Below are 14,880 nucleotides of genomic sequence, written 5' to 3' on the forward strand. Positions count from 1 at the left end.
GACTGACCTGGAAGCCCCCTCCCCTCTGGCTAGCTTTCACAGATGCTGTGGAGGTCACTGAAGTTGAAAAACCAACAGGCTTACCCAGCTGTTAATCCTGAGAGCTAAAATAATGACCAGACTGGAAAGATCCTTCTATTGGTACAATATTATGTGGGTAACCAAGCACTTTATGATTGGATTTAGGGCTGGATCCATAAGAGGGAGCGTAAGCCTAGTATTATCAACGAGGATCCTCCCCTTGGCTGGGGACATCATAAGCCTTAGGGGAGAACTGAGAACTGTTATTTTGCCAAATGGACATAATGTTATACTATTTTTAAAATACTTAACCTTTTAAACTTGAAACAAAGTAAATTCACAGAGATGTACTCTTAGGAGGGAGGCAGGTGAGTAGAGTTTAAAGGACAGCTTGCAGAAGTCCATTCTCGTTTTTTTGTTTGTTTGTTTTTTGTTTGTTTGTTTGTTTGTTTGTATCAGTGATCCAACACAGGTCATTAGGCTGGGCTCAAACTTCTGGGGCGTCTTTTGTGTTTTGGTTGCGGGTTATGGTTAACGCAGAGGCTCAACTGTTTAGAGTGGTGGGACAAGTGAATAGGAGGTGCTCAGTCGGAAGTGAACATGTACCAGACCTGCCCCAGTCCCACGAGGGTTAAGGAACATTTTGGAAGAGGTAGGGAAACGTCTGTAAGAGCCAGAGTCAGGGAGAACTGCTGGGGAGAAAAATCACTGTTTTCTGGACATGACAGCAACATTACCCCCACACAGCAGATATCTCTACCGCAACACCTGCAAGGTCAAACCAGTCACCTTTCTATCTTGGCTGGGGCAGGGGCAGGGACAGAGTACACACCTACACTGAGCTTGATGGCTGCTGGAAGGGAGAGGCATTTTTCCCCCAGTGATGTGGCTTCTGAGAGGTGACCCATGGCCCACTGAGTGACCTCAAACTTGTAGTTATACAGGCAGTTAACTGGATTTAGTGGGGTTTTAAAAAGAACTTGTTAGTGGGAATGTCTGGAGGGAGTTGGGGTGGGGAGTAGGGAAGAATAATATCAAATACATTATATACACCCATAATATTCTCACAGAATAAATTAAAAATGAAAAAAAAGTCTCATTCCTTCTATTAAGTCCTTTTGTAAAGACAATCCTGTCTTTACAAACCCTAAATACCCCGCCCAAGTCCAAGTTTACAACATTGTTACCATGGTGATTGAATTTGTTTCTTTGTTGTTGCTGTTGTTGTGGCTGCTGCTGCTGCTGCTACTACTGTTGTTTTTCAAGATAGGGTCTCTCTGTGAAGCCTTGGCTGTCCTGGAACTCTCTGTAGACCAGGCTGGCCACCTGCTTCTGCCTGGGATTAAAGGTTTAAACCATCACCATCCAGTGGTGATTGAATTTCAATACACACATTTCAGGAGACATTTTCACGTCAGAATGCCAGCCCTGCTTAGTAAGAATCTTGTATTTAGAGTGTTTGGTCTTTTGTTTGTTTTTTGAGATGGAGGTGGGGAGAGTTAGCCTCCCAAGTGTTGCGATTACAGGTGTGTACCACCACACCCACTTTGAGAGGCAATTTGTGTACTCTCCTTGCCCTCCGATGGGGTGTGAGATTAGCAACTTCTGAGTCATTCTTCTTCCTAAAGAAGATAACTTGTCTGACATCAGTAACGATAATGAACTATTTGGCCTCAGTGGAGTGGGTGGGAAGCTTTTATTCTCTCAGACTGTAGAGAAATAAATTGTAATTTCGTTGCATTGTAAGTTGTAAACAAGTAAAGAATAATTTGAAAGATCTTTCAAAAGATAGGGATGGTATTCAGAGAGTCACTCTTGGATCAAGGAAAGTACTTACCCCAGCCACGATGGTTCACACCTGCAATCTTAGCTCTCAGGATGCTGAGCCAAGAGATAGCAAATTAAAGGTCAATTTGGGTATATAGTGAGCACCTGTCTCAAAAATTAAAAATTTATATATACATATACACACACACATATATATTCACATATATATGTATATGAGTGTGTGTGTATGTTTGTGTGTGTGTGTGTGTGTGTGTGTGAGAGAGAGAGAGAGAGAGAGAGAGAGAGAGAGAGCATTGACTGAGCACCAGAAGTAAAGAAGAAAACAAAAACATGACAATCAAGAATGTCAAGGAAAGGAAGGCTGGAGAGATGACTCGGTGGTTAAGAGCACTGACTGCTCTTCCAAAGGTCCTGAGTTCAATTCCCAGCACTCACATGGGGGCTCAGAACCATATGTAATGAGATCGGATGCCCTCTTCTGGGGTGTCTGAAGTTAGCTATAGTGTACTTAGATATTTTAAATAAATAAATCTTTTTTTTTAAAGAATATCAAGGAAATAATTATCTTCTACAGGAGTTTGACATCAGGGATGGCTTAGTGGCTAAGAGCACTCATTACTCCTGCAGGCAACCAGAGTTTGGTTCCCAGTACCCAAAAAGTAGCTCACAATCTACCTATAATTCCAGCTCTAGGGGATCCACCGTCTTCTTCTGGCTTCTGTGGGCACTCATACAAATGGTGCACATCCATTGTTCGTGTATGCAAAATACTAATAAAATAAAATAAAACAAAACAAAATAAAATAATCTTTTAAAGAAAAGCATGGCGGGTGAGCAGAGTGGCTCAATTGTGAAGGTGCTCGCTCGTTCATCTGCAAAGGCTGACAGCCTTAGATCCCTGGAACCCACTCGGTGGGAGGAGAGAACTGACTTCTACAAGTTGTCCTCTGACTTCCACCTGCATGTCACGGCATACTGCTTCCCCCACCCCAGTGTGGTGGGTCTGCTGCCAGGCATGTCTGCTAGGGCATGGTTTTAGGACAATAGAAATTTTTTACTAGCCAGCCAGATACCACTCTGTGTGTTCTGGGTTCCCAGTGTAGCCATGAGCCTTTCTCTGGGTGAGCTTTTAAACGCACACGCACACGCACACGCACACGCACACGCACGCACGCACGCACGCACGCAAAAAACATGTGCTGGGTTGACATACTTCAGTTAACAAGAACAGTTAGTCAGAAGCAAATCACAGAAGGTAAAAAGCAAGGTTAGTGCATTTAGAGACTTTCTCAGAACTGTGGACTTTGATGGATTAGGTCTTTGTTTTCGTTTTGGTAGGTGGTGCTGTTGCCCGCTGAGATTTACAGCCTGAATGTTACTTCCATCATGGAGTCAGCTGTGCTAAGGTCTAGAGGTCTACTAAGTCTGGGGCCCTGCAAAGTGTAACAACAACAACAACAACAACAACAACAACAACACTTTTTAAAAAAAATCAATGACCAAAAGAGCTCTGAACTCCACTCTAAGGCAACAGTCTAGCTTCCAGACACAATAGAACTGGTGCTCATATGAACCCACAGAGCCTGTGACAGCCTGCACTCCACCTGTATAGGTCCAAGCCTGACAGGGGTGGACGTCGATTCTACTAATGGAGAAGCTATCTGAAACTGATACCAGATGACAAACAGAAAATCAGTCTCTCTCTCTCTCTCTCTCTCTCTCTCTCTCTCTCTCTCTCTCTCTCTCTCCTTATGTGCATTGGTGTTTGCCTGCATGTATGCCTGTGTGAAGGTGTCAGATCCTGGAGTTACAGACAGTTGTGAGCTACCATGTGGGTGCTGGGAATTGAACCGGGGTCCTCCGGAAGAGCAGTCAGTGCTCCCAACGGCTGAGCCACCCCTCCACCCTGCAGACGCAGTTTTCTACAATGGAGTGTCACTGGATATATCAATCACACTCCATTGCAGGCACCATGTCCAAGACACAAAGCAAACTCCATGTTTTTCCATTGGTGAGCTTTTTACCTCACTGGGCTTTGTTTGACATGTTTTGTCTTACTGGGTTATTTTGTTTGTTTTGATATGACTTTTTTTTTTTCTTTATGTGGCTTCTTGAAAAGAACATAGAGTTGGATGGATAAGAGGTGTGGGGCAGATCTGAGAGGAGTTGAGAGAGGACAAAACATGACAAAAAAATGTATTGCACCAGGCATGGTGGTGGGGCACACCTTCAGTCCCAGCACTTGGGAGGCAGAGGCAGGCTGGCCTTTGTGAGTTCAATGCCAGCCTGTTCTATAAGTGAGTCCAGGAAAGACTCGGCTCCATTACACAAAGAAACCCTGTCTCAAAAAAGAAAATGTATCATATGAAAAAAACTAAGCTAAAAAATAATAAAATACCGACAGTGAAAAACAAAACAAAACAACAACAACAAATATCTCAACCCCAAGGGAAACAATTACTAGATTGAAGAGACATCCTACAGGACAGAAAAAATAATAACAAACCCATCTTTGTTAACTGTATCTCTGATAGGATTATATTTGGAATATATGAAGATCCCCAAACATAAACACCAGAAGAAAATCAAGTCATCCAATTAGTAAGTGTTTTGTTTGTTTATTTGTTTTGGGTTTTTTGAGACATAGTAAGTGTTTTAATGGGTTTGATTGTCTTAGTGTTCTATTGTTAGGAAGAGACACCATGATCACCGTGACTCTTATAAAGGAAAACATTTAGTTGGGGTTGCTTGTAGGTTCTGAGGTTTCGTCCATTATGTCATGGTAGGAAGTATGGCAGTGTGCAGGCAGACATGCTGCTGGAGAAGGAGCCACCAAGTTCTGCATCTAGATTGGAAGGCAGCAGGAAGAGAGAGAAACCTTGGGTCTGGCATGATCATTTCAAATCCCGAAGCTCCAGATGTACTTCCTCCAACGAGACCTTATTCCACTTACCCCAGTTCTTTCAAACAGTGCCACTCACTGAGCCTATGCAAGCCACTTCCATTCAAACCACTGCATCAACAGACAGTTTCCAAAAGAAGAAACAAAATGATCAATAAGTATTTGAAACCGGTGCTCAATGACCTTAGCCATCAAGGAGATCCAAATTAAATGCAGGTGAGGATGTATAAATATATACTGCTGGTGGGAATGGGGATTGGTGCAGAGCTCCGATAGAGATTTGTGTGGAGGGGCCTCACAACATCAACAAAGACAACAACGAAACCTAAAATGGAACTATTATATAACTTAACCTATACCTCTCCTGGGAATCTACCCAAAGGACTCTAAGTCTACACCCCATAGAGATAATATTGGGGATCAATAACACCCCACAGAGATAACATCATAATATTGGGGATTGATAACACCCAACAGAAGTCAATCAAGGAAGCTGAAGTGGTAAGCTACAGTTCCCAGTGGAGTTCACAGTGAGCGCCTGGCACTTGGACCCTGGGCAGGCATTATTATACTATGGGGTAAAGAATGGTAACATCTGTTAGAAATAGTTTACATTCTAGCGGTTCTCAAGGCCCCAGTGTTTTTAACTGGCATATCTGTCAGTTGTTTTCCTTTCTCTGTGTTCTGACTTAAGTGGCCAGTCTGCCCCAGGACAGGGACTTTGGGAGGGCAATTGTGACAAGCATGCCTGGATCTGAAGTGGGGGGTGGAAGGACAACCCCACCACCAGAGCCCAACTTCTTGGTGACTTCAAAGAGCACATGGAAATTTACCTGTATAGTTTACATTTATGATCAGTATGATGCTCCTGAGAGCCAGTTAGAGCAAGGTCAGGACTCAGATAGGAAAGTGGGTGATCCAGCACTCTAGTAGTCCATTATGGTCTAGAAAAATTTTAAAAAAAGAAAAAGAAGAAGGAAATGTTTTCTTAAAGTTTGGGTTGGTTTCTTAGGTAGTTTTCAGTGAACACAGTTGTGGAAAGTCCCCAAGGATGGTGTCATTCATCAGACTCTCCCAAAACTTCAGGAAGCTTGTGTTTCTGAAGGTGCTGAGCCCTGGTTTACCACCAAAAGGGACTGACCTGATGACTATGAAGGTGTGTGATAGATTAAGCTACTGACTCCAGTCTATTACCCTTTCACGTGTGCACGTTCTTTGCCTATGACTTTGTAGTTCACTAAGGAAGGAAGGGAGGGAAGGAAGAAGGGAGAAAGGGAGGAAGGAAAGAAAGAAGGAAGGGAGGGAAAAAAGAAAAGAAGGAAGAAGGCAGGCAGGCAGGCAGGCAGGCAGGCAGGCTGGTTGTTTTTAAAGCTAGTCTTAGGTCTACTATCACTGTAATGAAATACTATGACCAAAGCAAGTTGGGGAGGAAAGGGTTTATTTGGCTTACACTTTCACACAGTAGTCCATCACTGAAGGAAGTCAGGACAGGAACTCAAATGAGGCAAGAACACAGAAGCAGGAGCTGATGCAGAGGAGTGCTATGAACTGGTTTGCTCAATGCGGTTTGCTTAGCTGCTTTCTTATAGAACCCGGAATCACAAGCCCAGGGATGGTACTACCCACAATAGGCTGGGCCCTCCCTGCCTAAATCACTAATTAAGAAAATGCCCATGGGCTGGAGAGATGGCTCAGCAGTTAAGAGCACTGACTGCTTTTCCAGAGGTCCTGAGTTCAATTCCCAGCAACCACATAGTGACTGACAACCATTTGTAATGGGATCTGATACCCTCTTCTGGTGTGTTTGAAGACAGCAACAGTGTACTCATATACACATAATAGATAAATAAATCTTTTAAAAAAAGAAAAGAAAATGCCCTGCAGCTGGGTCTTATGGAAGCACTTTTTAAATTGAGGTTCCCTTGTTTCAGAAACTCTAGCCAGCTTATGTCAAGTTGACCTAAAACTAGCCTGCACAAACCTATTAATGTTTTGGGTTAACAGTTACTCAGAAATAGCTTACTGATATAAGATTTAAGGAATCAAATAATATCATGGTAATTTCAACGTTTAGTTTACTGTATGGGTGAAATGAATGAAGTTTGGCAATAGTACTTGATAATTACGAAGATTAACTCCGAGACAGTGAATTAATGACTACAGTCTGTTACCCTTTTCCTAACTGCATTTTATGTTACTATGATTTCCTGGTGTATCTAAGTAAGTGGCATATGTTTGCTTACCTCGTTGATCTGAGTCTGGTCACACCCTCTAGAGGGTACCACAAGTGATGGGTTGGGAATTTGGTAGGGTTTAGCGGGACAGGCTCTTGGTTTTGTGACATCTGGTACCTCAGCAGGAAGGTCAGAGTCTGAGGCCTGTTATCATCTGAAGGTTCATGTGTTCACGGGTAGCAGGGGATTCTTCTGTTGGCTGAGACTCTTGCTGGGCTGTCAATTAGAGTAGCTACTTAGGGCGGCCTATTCCTTGTGCCTTGGTAGCTCTGAGCCACTGCAGCAGGATTCCAGAGAGGAGTGTCACAGAGTGAGCACAGAAGATGTATCTTTCAATGGTGTTGTCTTGAAGTCACATCGTATCTAATCACCTGGCTGGAGCTGTTATGAATCACGCAGACTGAAGGACCAGAAAAGAGTTGTCACCATTTGATGTAATGTAGGGAGGTTCTGGAAGGGCATGACACTGAAATATAGCTGCTTATTGCATGTGTTCTGGGGAAATACAGTTTGCCATTTGTATCTGCTGTTCTCCTGAAGTAAACAGACTTTCTCTAAATCCACGATTTATGCTTAATCCTGCCTATGTTACTTGCATTGCGGTGGCCTCCAGACTTAGTGGACTAAAGAGAACTTGGCTCCTCACTCTGATGCACTCTTTGAAGTGCCTTGTCTTTTGTATGTGTGTGTCCTTTCCTTTTATTTTTTTGAGCTGGCTCAAAACACAGTCTTTTTCTGAATATCTCCTTTGAATATAATAGGTCATCTGGTTTCCTCCTTGAACCTCTAAAATCCATACCCCAGCATCATACAAATCATACAAAGCTTGCCTTATCTTTTTATGAGTTTTATTAATTATTGTTATTATTATTAATTATTATTATTTTCGGTATGAGTGTTTTGCCTGTATGTCCGCGCACACATGCATGCATGTACAGTCCTAGGAGAGGACACCAGATCCCCTTGCAGCAGTAGTTACAGATGGTTGGTAGCCACCATGTAGGTACTGGAAATCAAAGGCAGATCCTTTGAAAGAACACTTACCCATGGAACCATCTCCCCAGCCTAACCCATACATTGTTTTCTGAAGCATGGTTCATTTTGAGAGCAATAATGATCACATTTTTAAGATTTAGTGTATTTAGAAATTAAGACAAATTATTTTGGCTGGAGATAGAACTCAGTGGTAGAGCATTACTCTCATGGATGCAAAACCCTAAAGTTGATTGAAGAACAAAAAAGACTATTTTTCTCTTCTTAAGATTACAGGGTGAAGGACCAGGAATGGGAGTGGGTGGGTTGGGGAGCAGGGGGAGGGGATAGGGGATTTTCAGAGGGGAAACTAGGAAAGGGGATAACATTTGAAAAGTAAATAAAGAAAATATCTAATAATAATAATAAAAAAAAGATTACAGGGTGAGCCAAGGGTTCAAAGACTGAATGATATCCCCAGACACACATGGCAGAAGGTAAGAAGTAATTTCTGGAACTTGTCCTCCCAATATATGCACACAAATAAATAGATGTAAAAAGAAGATAAGCTGAGGTGGTGGCACACGCCTTTAATCCCAGCACACAGGAGGCAGAGACATACAGATCTCTGTGAATTGGAGGCCAGCCTGGTCTACTGAGTGAGTTCCAGGACAGTTAGGGCTAAACAGGGAAACTCTCTCTTGGAGCTGTCTCTGGCTATCTTGCCTGCCTTTGCACCCCCATCCCCCACCTGGGCTGCCTCCATCTAGCCTTGATAGAAGAAGCACCTACTGCAAGTTGATATCCATGGGAGGCCTCCCCTTTTCTGAGGAGAACAGGAGGGATGGATGAGGTGGGAAGGGAGGGGAGAGGAAGGAGAGAAGCTGCGATCAAGATGCAAAGTAAACAAATAACTTAATTAAAAATTAAAAAAAAAAAAGAAACTCCTTCTTGGAAAAACAAACAAGCAAAAAAAAAAAAAAAAAAAAGAAGAAGAAGAAGAAGAAGAAGGAGGAAGGGGAGGAGGGAGAGGACAGGAAAGAGGGAAGAGGGAAGGCCCTAAGTGTTTATGGTTGTTGATGATGATAATCTACAGATTGGATGAGAGTATTCTGAGATCCCATGAGTCATAAGTGCACATGAAATACTCCTGCCTAGAATATGTAAATGTGGGACAGACACGTCTCCAAACAATTTTTAGGAATATTCCTGAATGTGTTTGCTTACTATATATCTATTACGTTTTCCTAAGGTTTCAACATTAAGGCTATGTTCATTTCCTTATTGGCCTTCAGTGGCCCCTCTTCACTGGCTTTGTTTTACATTTGGTGTCGTGCTTCACTCCCATAGACTTTGATGTTGCCTACAGCTCGTTTGCCTCAGTATCTTTATACTGAGATGAAAATACAGTACTGTGTCTGGAGAGATATGGTTCAGAGGTTAAAAACACTTGGTGCTCTTGCAGGTGACCCAGCTTTGATTTATTGTCGTTCACAACCATGCTCCAACTCCAGTTCCAGGGGATCTGATGACTTCTTCTGACCTCCATAGGTACCAGACATGCATGTGATGCACATACATGCATAGATATGTGATGCACATACATGCATTCAGGCAAAATGTTCATCTACATAAAATGAAGTAAATAAACCTAACTATTAAGACACTCAGTAAAGTCAGGCAGTGGTGGCACATGCCAATTATCCCAGCAGTTGGGAGGCAGAGGCACGTATATTTCTGAGTTCGAGGCCAGCCTGATTTAAAGAGTGAGTTCCAGGACAGCCAGGGCTACACAGAGAAACCCTGTCTCAAGAAACCATAAAAACAAAACAAAGACATTCAGTTACTATTCTGCATAGATTTATTTTGTCATGAATTCCAAACATCTGATAATATCTTTCCATCCTAAAAAAAAAAAAAAGAGAGAGATTTAGAAGATAAAGGTGGTTTAAAGCTCAATGGTACTTCCTTCTCTCCTCTCTCTCCCTTCCTCTCCTCCCCTCCCCTCCCCCTCCCTACTTCTCTCTCTCTCTCTCTCTCTCTCACTTTTCTCTCCTCTCTCTCTCTCTCCCTCTCTCTCTCTCTCTCTCCTCTGTAGATTCCTGGGGTCATAATTTGGGTAGTTTTAAAACTGCAGGAGAAAGCTCTTCTGAGGAAGTGGGGCAAAGCCTGACTCCTTATCTCTGTGCAGTATTATACAGGGCATTCTGGGGGTGGGGCTGTTTTCACTTGTCATTCAAAGGAAGAGCTCAAATCTGCTGTTCTTGCTTTTCAGGCTGCTATAAAGTCTGTGCTGTGAACAGGTCCTTCTGGAACCATGCTTTCTTTGCTTCCTCTTTGTGTCCTTAGAACACTACATGTATGTTTAAAAATACTTCTCAATGGCGGCAGTGATGATGCACACCTTTCATCTCAGCACTGGGGAAGCAGGGGTGGCAGATTTCTGAGAGTTTGAGGCCAGCCTCTACAACATGAGCTCCAGGAGAGTCAGGGCTACATAGAGAAGCCCTATCTTGAAAAACCAAACCAAACCAAACCAAACCAAACCAAACCAAACCAAACCAAACCAAACCAAACCAAACCACCACCACCACCACCACCAAGCTTGTCTCAGCCACCCACACACAAGGCACTCTCTCTCTGAAAACCTGCTGGCCGTGACAATCAGGTAGGTGTTCTTCACTCTTCTCCCTTTCCTCCAATTCCAAGTCCCCAGCCTCATCCCCAGCTGTGTAGCGGACCATAAGCAGGGACCTGTCCTTCCTCTCTTCCTTCACTCCCTGGAGTGCCACAGATCCTTGTGGCTGACCCAGATTTCCCCTCTCCTGGAGACCCTCTCAGCCACCCCACTCCCCACTTCTAACCCATCCTTTGTATCAGCTCCCAATACTTGCAAACAAGTTCTATCCAGAATCGCTGGTGGCCACCCCTGGCAAGGACTCAGAAGCACTTGGTCCCTACCAGGCCTCCCACAGCCATTACACCCTCCTAAGATGCAGAGAGGGCAACAGAAACCAAGGAAGGGAAAACCCACCCAACAGGTCAAGGCCAGAGCCAGACTTTAACCCCATCACACAAGAGGCAGAGGGAAGCAGATCTCTGTGAATTTGAAGCCATCCTGGCCTACATAGTGAGTTCTAGGACAGCAATAGCTACATAGTGAGACATCGGTAAAACAAACAAACACCAAACCGGAAAGGAAGAAGTCCAATTACCTTTATTTGCAGATGATGTGATTGTATATATTAGGGAGCCCATGTGGTAGTTAGAATATGCTTGGCCTAGGGAGTGGCACTATTTGGAGGTGTGTCCTTGTTGGAGGAAGTGTGTCATTGTGGGTGTGGGCTTTAAGACCCTTGTCCTAGCTGCCTGGAAGTCAGTCTTCTCCAGTTTGCCTTTGGAACAATATGTAGAACTCTCAGCTCTTCCTACATCATGCCTGCCTGGATGCTACCATGTTCCTGCCTTGATGATAATGGACTGCACCTCTGAAATTGTAAGCCAGCCCCAATTTTTAAGTGTTGTCCTTATAAGAGTTGCCTTGGTCATGGTGTCTGTTCACAGCAATGAAGACCCTAACTAAGGCAGCCAGAAATACACACTGGAAAAAAGACATCATCTTCAACAAATGGTGCTGATGAAACTGGGCAGCTGCATGTAGAAGATTCCAAATAGGTCTATACTTGTCATAAGGCCGGAATACTGAACCTGATAGAAGAGAAAGTGGGAATAGTCTTGAACTCACTGGCACAGAAAAGACAATCTGAAGAGAATGCTTATAGCACAGGCACTAAGAACAAAAATTAGTAAGTAAAACCTCATGAAACCTAAAAGTTTTGTATATATTACAAAGGACACCATACAGCAAAGGACATCATCATTCAAACAAAGTAGCAGGCTACAGAATGGGAAATGATTTGTTCCAACTGTATATCCAATAGAGGGATGATGTCTAGAATATATAAAGAGTAAAAAAAAATGAACACAGAGAAAGCAAATGACACACTTTTAAAATGGGGTTCAGATTTAAATAATATTCTCAAAAAAATGAAACACAAATGACTAAGAAATGTTCACCATCCTTAGTCATAGGGAAATGGAAGTCAAACTACTTTGAGATTTCGTCTTACGCTGGTCAGAATGGCCAAGATCAATACAACAAATGGCAGCTCCTGCTGCGGAGGATGTAGAATCAGAGGAACACTCATCCATTACAGATGGGAGTGAGAACTTGTACAACCACTATGGAAATCAGTGTGGTGGTTCTTCAGGAAGCTGTTATTAGAGCTATGTCAATATCCAGCTATATCACTCCTGGGCATATTATACCCAAAGGACTCTATATCCTACTACAGAGACACTTGCTCAATCGTGTTTATTGCTGCTCTATTCATAATAGTCAGAAACTGGAAACAGACTAGATGTTTGTCAACAAATGAATGGATAAGGGAAATGTGGTAACTTTACAACATGGAATATTACATAGATGTTAAAAAATGAAATCATGAAATTCACAGATAAATGGATGGGGCTAGAAAAAAATTCATCCTGAGATAACCCAGATCCCAAAACACAAATATGGTATGTATTTGCTTATATGTGGATGTTAGCTATGATGTCTTTGGTAAGCAGGCTACAATCCATATAACCACAGAGGTTAGGTATAGAGTCAGTGACTGGAGGGAAGGGCTGGATCATCCTAGGAAGGGGAAATACAATAGATAATTCTGGATGGAGAAGGTGGGAGTGGGACTGGAATGGAAGGATCAAATAGGGTGAGTGAAGAAGGTGAGGGAGGGAATACAGGGGAGAAGAAAGGGAAGCTAAAACTAAGGGCCTTTTGAGGGTCACTTGGAAGACTACTATAGTAGAAGCTTTCTGAAATGCATACATATACAAAAGTGATCTAAGTGGAATTACCAAATAAGGAAGACAGAGCCCCGACTGGCTAGCTCTTGTCCCCAAAGGAAACTCCAGTTCCAGGCATAGGTTACATCTAATCGAAACACAACAGGATCGATGCACACATGAACTCAGAGAGACTGTGACAGCATGCGCAGGTTCTGCACAGGTCTGGGTCGGTGCTGAGAGGGAAAGTGGGCACAGGCTCACATACATAACCTAGATGCAATCTCCAGCTGGTAACCACTTACAAACGGAAAAATTAGTTTTGTCTAATGGAGTCTAACTGGATATACAAACCACACGTCACAGCATGCTTTGTCTTGTAGTGCTTTCCCGGGGCTTCTTGGGTTGTTGTTTGTTTTGTTTTAACCTTTTAGATCCTCTGAGGATGGTTTCTGGTTTTATGTTTTTATGGGATTTCTGTGAGTGAAAACCTATTTGCTTCTTCAACTTTATGTGTTTCTTGAGCTTTTGTTTTGGTTCCTTCTCTTCTATTTGTTTGCTTGTTTTGCCCTACTCTTTTGTTATTATTAATTACTTAGATGCCTGTTTTGTTTTTCAAGGCAGGGTTTCTCTGTGTAGCCCTGGCTGTCCTGGAACTCACTCTGTAGAGCAGGCTGGCCTCAAACTCAGAAATCCGCCTGCCTCTGCCTCCCAAGTGCTGGGATTAAAGGCGTGCATGTGCCACCATGCCTGGCTGCTTGTTTGTATTCTAACGAGTGAGAGAAAGAAGGAGGGGTTTTGTGTGATGGGGAACTGAGGAGGATCTGGGAGGAATCAGGGGAGAGGGAGAGAAAGCATAGCCAGAAGATATTGTATGAAAAAAATCTATTTTCAATAAAGAAAACTATTTCTTGAGCGAATAGTATATTGGACAGCAAGTTTTAGTGGTTGGTGTCACTGAGAATGGGGTGGCTCATCATGACTGTCCTGCAGGGGGCAGACTAACACAGATCAGCTTCATCAGGCAAGTTCTACCACTTTTTACTATTTCTTTGCTTTTATTATCATCATCATCATTGATGTTGTTGTTATTTACATCCCACAACAGTTTCCCCTCCCTCCTCTCCTCCTCTCCCTCCTCTTCCATTTCTCTTCAAAAAAGGGCAGGCTCTCCATGGATATCAACCAAACATGGCAATATTAAGTTCCATTAAGTCTAGACACCTCCCCTCATATTAAGGCTGAGCAAGGCAACCCACTATGAGAAAAAGGGCCCCCAAAGCAGGCAAAAGAGTCAGAGACAGCATCCCCACCCCCACCCCATGTCCCCTGCTTCCACTGATATGAGTCCCACAAGAAAACAAAGCTACACAACTAACATATGTGCAGAGGGCCTACGTCAGACCCATGCAGACTCTTTGGTTGCTGGTTCAGTCTCTGTGAGCCACTACGAGCCCAGGTTAGTTGATTCTGTGGGCTTACTACTCTTGGAAAAATCGATTAACCTCTCTGTGGCTTTGGTTTTCTTCTTTTAATCTGTGAAATAAGGGCATCAACAGTGTGATTCGTAGGTGTCTATGAAGTAAGATTGTAAGTAGGTAAGCACATGTCCCCCTCCTAGTTCCATCTTTGTATCTGTGTGTGTGTCCCGCTGATCTTGATTATTCTTTCTTGCATGAATGTGTGTGTATAGTGTTGCTATTTGCTGAAACATGGGCAACGAAGAAATAACCACACTGGATGGAGAGATGGCTCAGCAGTTAAGAGCACTGACTCCTCCTCCGAAGGTCCCGAGTTCAAATCCCAGCAACCACACGGTGGCTCACAACCACGAGTAAAGAGACCTGACGTCCTCTTCTGGTGCATCTGAAGATAGCTACAGTCTACTTAGATATAATAATAATAAATAAATCTTTTTTAAAAAAATAACCATGCCACTCAAAGAAAAGGGCTCTCCCTCTTCTAGGTAACGATTAATTGCCAATCAGCCCTCCTGGGCCTTCCAAGCCCTCCTGCATTATACATACATCTGCATTAGCAGAAGACTATAAAGATGAAATGCTAAGTGAACCTGATGAAGGTTTGTAGTAGGAAACATGCACTTTGTAGTTTAAG

The sequence above is a fragment of the Mus musculus genome, chromosome 12, assembly GCF_000001635.26.
Source record: "Mus musculus strain C57BL/6J chromosome 12, GRCm38.p6 C57BL/6J".
Taxonomy (NCBI): Eukaryota; Metazoa; Chordata; class Mammalia; order Rodentia; family Muridae; genus Mus; species Mus musculus.